Source organism: Humulus lupulus, chromosome 2, assembly GCF_963169125.1.
Source record: "Humulus lupulus chromosome 2, drHumLupu1.1, whole genome shotgun sequence".
Taxonomy (NCBI): domain Eukaryota; kingdom Viridiplantae; phylum Streptophyta; class Magnoliopsida; order Rosales; family Cannabaceae; genus Humulus; species Humulus lupulus.
The window spans coordinates 154,518,194-154,525,700 of record NC_084794.1 but is presented as its reverse complement, the minus strand read 5'-3'; positions in this window follow the sequence as shown (position 1 = coordinate 154,525,700).

Here is a 7,507-nt window from a genome sequence, read left to right as displayed (position 1 = left end):
AAATCTGGGTCTGCGATGGTGTGCCGCGGCACAGCTTTTGCTTGCCGCGGCCTAGGGGTCTCTGGTGTTGGGTGCCGCGGCACAAGGAAAGTGGTGCCGCGGCACAAGGCAAATTTCAGGGTGTTACATTTTGCAATTTTTGGCCTTTGCTCCGGGGGTTCGGGGGATGTCTCCGGGGTGTTGTTCTAAGGTTTTGGGGGTTCCGAGAGTGTGGGTTAGGTACCGGGAAGGTAGTCTTGGATTGGTTAACGACAAAGAATATTATATTTGTGTTGTGATTAGGACTTTGAAGAGGCTCGGGGTAGAGGACCGTGCTTGTGGCTACGTGGCATCGGAAACCAGTGAATTGAAAGGTAAGAAAACTGCACCCGAATGTATGATTGTGGTGGGACTAAGTGCTCCCGAGAATTGTATTGTGTCATCGTTGGTATTATGCCAAGGGACACGTATAAGCGGTCTAAGAGTACCGTTCATGATTTTTAGCGCACGGGGCGCGAATTGGCCACTGGGAGCCAGAAACAATAGGATAACAGAGGGAGCAGCCTGTGAGCGCTAGCCCTGGTTATCGTCTGTGCAATATGTATTATGAGTTGAAATGCTTTGTATGTGGTATACTTGAATGATGATATACTCGAATTTATGAGATGCTGTATGAGTGACTGAGTTGATTGCTAATTATTCATGCTCTGTTATTACTGTGTTTTCTTGCTGGGCCTTGGCTCACGGGTGCTTCGTGGTGCAGGTAAGGGTAAGGGCAAGCTGGACCAGGCCTGAGGTGGAGAGCTCCGAGGTGAAATGTACATAGCCAGCCGTTCGATCACCACGGTCGAGGAGTGTGTCAGGACGGAAATTACCTAACTGCTCATTTTGCCTTAGTATGGCTGTTGATGTATATAGACTTTGTAACTTTTGTAAATGGCTTTTAAACTGTCATTTTTGGGATCCCATGTACATAAACAATGTTTAGTAATGAAAACGTATCTTTTGAGACCAAAACTCTTTTAACCCTAGTTCCTCTACTATTTAAGTAACACGCTTTTACTTTAAATACTTGATTAGCAAGTTTGGCACTTTATAAACACACAGTGTAACGGTCTTGGCTATCCAGGGTGTTACATATGCTTTCCCTTATTTTGCTCATGTGTTTACATATGCATGTTGATATGCTTTTCTTGCTTAGTACCTTATATGCCCCCCAAGTGATTGAGGAGCTTAAGGTCCTTGGTCACTTGCCAAGACCCGGACCTGTTAGAACATTACTGCTCGTAATAAAGACTTGTAAAAATGATAATATAACAAAACAACACATGTAATGAGCAAATACTTGTAATAAATACAATAATTGGCAAGAATAACTTTTTGCGCACAGTTCCTTTTATTTCTCGTAATAAATGGACAATCGTGTCTGTACGAGTAATAAAAAAATTGATCTTACACTTATAAGCGACTAGTCATACGACTCACTAACCCTTGTTCATAAACTTGTAAAAAGTGAAATTAATACAAGCCATTTCTTTTAAAAGAACTATTTATTGATAATACTTGCACAGGTGTTCTCCATTCCAATAGCGAGGAATTAGATCTCCATTTAAGCGAGCAAGTTTATAGGTGCCTGGTTGGAGGACTTCTTCAATTTGATACGGACCTTCCCAGTTATGTCCAAGCACTCCGGCAGTTTGATCACGGGTGTTAAGAAAAACTCTTCTAAGTACCAAATCTCCCACATTAAATTTTCTTTCACGTACTATATAGTTGAAATACCGAGCGACCTTTTGCTGGTAAGCTGCTACATGGAGTTGAGCTTGCTCGCGCCTTTCAGTGACCCAATCCAAAGATTCCATCAATAAATGACTATTAATACTCTGATCGTATGCCAACCTTATATGCGATGGTGGATCTAATTCAACAAGCAACATGGCTTCATAACCATAGGCCAAAGAAAATGGAGTATGGCCCGTTGCTGTTCGATGGGAAATTCTATACGACCAAAGGACTTTAGGTAACTGTTCTGGCCATGCCCACTTTGCTTCTTCAAGCCTTTTCTTCAGGGTATCCTTCAGTGTCTTGTTGACAGCTTCAACCTGTCCGTTTACTTGCAGATGAGCTATTGAAGAAAAACTCTTGATAATCCCATGCCTTTCGCAAAAATCTGTGAACAGATCGCTGTCAAATTGTGTGCCATTATCTGAGACAATATTTCTTGGTAACCCATAGCGACACACGATATTTTTGACCACAAAATCTAGCATCTTCTTGGTCGTTATTGTTGCAAGTGGCTCAGCTTCGGCCCACTTTGTGAAGTAGTCAACAACAACTACAACACACTTGACGTTGCCTTTTCCCATGGGTAAAGACCCGATCGAATTTATCCCCCATACTGCGAATGGCCACGGGATTTGCATCTGTTTTAGCTCATTAGGGGCTGCTCGCGGTATCTTGGAGAACCTTTGGCACTTGTCACACTTCCGAACAAAATCCACAGAGTCTTCATTCAACGTTGGCCAGAAAGTATCCTTGTCTTAGGATCTTTTTTGATAAACTCTGCCCCCCAGCATGATCTCCGCAGAAACCTTCATGGACTTCTCGCATCAATTCCTTGGCCTTTTCCTTTGAAACACACCTTAGAAGTGGCATTGTACCCTCTCCTGTACAAAACTCCATCGACCAGAATGAATCAAGTCGACTATCTTTGGAGGGTTCTTGCTTTGTTTCTGTCCGTCGACAGCAATCCATGCTCTAAGTATTCAATGAAGGGTGTAATCCATGTGTATGTTGCTTGGATTACCAGGGAAGACTTTTCTGCTTGAATACTAGATGCGGACAAATGTTCAACAAGTATTATATTCAAGGTGTCAGCATCCTTCGTGCTTGCTAACTTGGCAAAAGCATCAGAGTTTGAGTTCTGGTTGCGAGGTACTTGCTGGAGAGTATATTTTTCAAACTGTGCCAATAAGTCATTTGATTTGTTCACATAAGCAACCATCTTAAGACCCCGAGCTTGATATTCTCCAATAATTTGATTAACCACTAACTTGGAGTCACTGTAGATTTCAAGTGACTTTATATCCATGTCCTTGGCTAATCTTAATCCCGCGAGCAGAGCTTCGTTATTGGACGTTGTGAAGCCGACTCTGATTGCACGATGGAATTGATGTCCTTCAGGCATGACTAAGATCAAACCTGCTCCAACATTATGCTCGTTGGAAGAGCCATCTATGAACAACTTCCAGGAAGGAGTTTGGATTTGGAGTTCAAGCTCTTCTGTCGGCTTGGTATCCTGGAGCCCAGTAAGTTCTACAACAAAGTCTGCTAGAGCCTGTCCCTTCATAGCTGCTCGTGGCGACTAAGAAATATCGAACTGTCCAAGTTCAACTGCCCATTTCAACAATCGACCGGCGACTTCTGGTTTCTGTAGGACTTGTCGTAGTGGCTGGTCGGTGAGTACTACGATGGGGTGAGCTTGGAAGTATGGTCATAGCTTTCTGAAGGCCAAATTAAGCAATAGGCTAATTTCTCAATGGGCGGATACCGCAACTCTGCTCTTACTAGCCTTTTCCTTATATAATACACAACTTTTTGAACATGTTCCTCTTCTCTGATCAGGACAGCGCTAGCATCATACTCGGTGACTGCCAAATAGATGAACAGAGTTTCTTTCTCGACCGGCTTGGACAAAATCGGTGGTTGCGACATATGAAACTTTAGAGCCTGGAAAGCCTGCTCACACTCTTTAGTCCACTCGAACTTCTTGTTGCCCCTAAGTAGATTAAAAAATGGAATGCATTTGTCCGTTGACTTAGAAATGAATCTACTCAAAGCGGCAATCATCCCAGTTAGGCTTTGAACATCTTTAATTTTAGCTAGCGACTTCATCTCGATCAGGGCCTTGATCTTTTTGGGATTAGCTTCAATACCTTCGAGTTCACTATGAATCCCAAAAATTTCCTCGATCCAACTCCGAAGGAACACTTAAGGGGATTCAGCTTCATCTAATATTAGTTCAAGATGTTGAAGCACTTTGCAAGTCTCTGATGTGTTCTTCTGCCTTCTTCGACTTAACCAGCATGTCATCAACATATACCTCCATGTTAACACTGATCAACTCTTTGAACATGTGATTGACTAGTCGCTGGTAAGTCGCACCAGCATTTTTCAAACCAAAAGGCATTACTTTGTAGCAGTAATGCCCTGTATCGGTTCGAAAGCTAGTGTGATCCTCATCAGGTGGGTGCATACTGATATGATTGTACCAAGAGTATGCATCCATGAATGATAAGATCTCATGCCCTGATGTGGCATCGACCAGCTGGTCGATCCTTGGGAGTGGGAAACAATCCTTCGGGCAGGCTTTATTGAGGTCTGTGAAATCCAGGCACGTCCTCCACTTGCCATTCAGCTTGGGAACCAGTACAGGATTAGAGACCCAAGATGGATAAAATGCCACTCTGATGAATCCGTTCTCCTCTAGCTTCTCGACTTCTTCTTTTAACACATTTGATCTATCTTTGTCGAGCAACCTCCTCTTTTGTTGTATTGGTGGAAAACTTTTATCTATATTCAAGACATGGCTGATAAATACTGGGTCGATCCCAACCATATCCTTATGCGACCAGGGAAATACCTCCTAGTTCTTCTTTAAAAATTCCACTAGTTTTTTCTTTGTTGTTGTCTCTAAGTTTTTACTGAGTGTCACAACCCTGGTCGGATCTGCCTCATCAAGTTGGACCTCCTCGAGGTCCTCCACTGGTCCTACATCTTCTTCAAAATCCCCAAAGTGAGGATCTAAATCCCTATCCTCACTTTGGGAAACATCCTATTTGGTGACTTGCTCACCTGATTGGGCTTGTAGTTCATTTGCCAACAACAACCTTTTCTCGGTTTTTTCCCTCAATCCGCCCAGTTTTTCCTTGGTAATTGAGGAATTATAACTTTCCCACACTTCTCGTTGGTTTCCCAACACGCATCCTACCCCTGCGTCGGTTGGAAACTTCATGGCTAGGTGCCAGACCGAGGTCACGACTTGCAAGTCGACTAGAATAGTTCTTCCAATCACAACATTATATGCAGAAGGACAATCAACTACTATAAACGTAGTGAGTAATGTCCTATTCGCATGTGCAGTCCCTGCTGTGACTGGAAGCCTGATCGACCCAGTTGGCGCGAGCCCTTCGCCAGAAAAACCATAAATGGTTTGGTTGCATAGCTCCGAATCCTGCACTGATAACTTCATCCTCTCCAGCGAAGATTTGTACATAATGTTTACTGAGCTCCCTGTATCCACTAACACCCGCTTAACCATCATATTAGCGATCTGGACATCTATGACCAGAGGATCTGAATGGGGAAACCAAACATGCTGAGCGTCAAGCTCAGAGAAAGTTATCAGTTCTTTCTCTGTTCGAGCTATTTTGGGAATTCGCTCCTCTACATTCAGCATTTCAATGTTTTGGTCGTGTCGTAAGGTTCAGGCGTATTGTTCCCTCGCCTTCCCACTATCACCTGCCAGGTGTGGGCTGCCACAGATGGTCAGCAATGTACCAGCAACTTGAGCTAGCTGTAAAGGGGGCGAGCATTGGTGTACATGTGCCTGCTCGTTGCCCCCTTGAGCCTCTCGCTAAGAACCTCCAGGGGCTCACACATGTCTTCTCAAGTTTTCTTTTCTGATAAGGAATTCAATCTTATCTTTAAGTTGGTTGCACTCGTTGGTGTCATGTCCATAGTCGTTGTGAAAATGACAAAACTTGGTTGTATCTCTCTTGGAGATACCTTTCTTGATCGGGGCTGGTCGCTGGAAAGGAACAGTGGTGGTAGTAGCCTGGTACACTTCTTCTCTACTTTCGACTAGGGTCGTGTAATTGGTGAACCTCGGCTCATATCTGTTACTTTTAGGGCGCTTGTTCTCAGACATTGATGACTCGTGGTTCGCCTTTTTTGCTCTGTTTTTCCCGTTATTTTTGCCGTTGCCATTGGGTTTCCTAGACCCATTGGTGGCTTTAGTGGGTTCTTCTTTCTGACCCTGGTCATCTGTGGGCGCCTTCCCTTCATTGGCAATTGCCTCTTCGAGCTTGATGTATCGGTCCGCTCGGCCCAGGAATTCTTGGGTGTTCTTTACCCCATTCTTCCTTAAACTGTTCCAGAGGGATGAATGGCACTGTACTCCAGTAGTAAATGCCATCATCTTCCCCTCATCACCAACTGTCTTAGCCCCAACAACGGCTAGCATAAAACACTGGGCATACGCTTTCAAGGTTTTGCCCTCCTTCTGGCGTATCTCGACCAGCGTAAAACTGCCCATAAAACTCTTTCACGAACATTTCCCAGGACACTATGCTAGCAGGAGGGAATTTGAAAAACCACTCCTGAGAAGTATCGAATAAGGTGGCCGGAAAGATTCTGCATCGAGCATCATCTGACACCTTTTGGATGTCCATTTGTATCTCGAATTTATTCACATGAGATATTGAGTCTCCAAATCCATTGAAGTTAGGTAATACTGGCATCTTAAATTTTCTTGGAGTCTCAGCCATCGCTATTCTTTGTATAAATGGAGTGCCTCTTCTCCGGTCATACTCAATGTGGGACGTTCGGCTTCGCACTAGCTGCTAGACAGTTTGATTCAGTGCATCAAGCTGGGCCTGTACAACGTCTGGTATTATTGGGGCGACCGGTGCTAAGGGGACATACTCGTCGTACCTTTCCCGTCTGTCATTGAGTACGTCCCTCAAATCCTCATCCCTACGCCTTTGCTCGTTAGTGCCCATTCGATCAAAGACGTTAGGTTGCCTAGGCTGCCCCCAACATTCTGACTCGTCGGCTGATTCTCTCTTAGTGGGGGATTACGTTCCCCACCCCTATCTCCTCACCCTCGACCAACATTTCCTCTGCTGGAATCTGCCTCATTATAGTCATGGCCATCCCTAAAATGTGACCGACTATGGTGCGACCTGCTGATCGCGCTATTTCCCCCTCCCCTCACTGGCATGTCTCGTCCGTCAGGTGGAGGCTTGCATTGGTTGATGGGTCCCCGGGCATTATTATGTCGTGAGGGGCCCCTGACCGCAGAGGCTGATTCAACCTGTCTCCTTCCAGCAGAAGGACATTGTCCCCTGCTTGGTGGATTTGGCTCTTCAGCAGTTTGGCGTCTAGGGCTTCGGAGAGGCTGCCCTGCCCTATTTTTCCTTTGCTGCTAGGGATTATCTCGACCAGTGCGAGAAGGAGGTTGCTGCTCAGGATCTTGAAACGAAATATCCTATTGAGCGGCAAGAGGCTGCTCCGGCCTCTGAGGGCTCGCTAGTTGAGGTGGAGTGAGGTGATGTTGTGGATAATTTGAATGTGGACCTTGTTGTGGCAGTACACTGGGTGGCTGATCCAGTTGAGAAGTTGGCGCAGGTTGTTCTTGAGCTAACTGAATGGCTGCCTCCAGGGCGACAGTGACGTCCCTCTGTCGGCGATCCATGTCGGCCTGCCTCTCATTCAGTTCTTGGTGTTGCCTATCAATTTCTCTCTG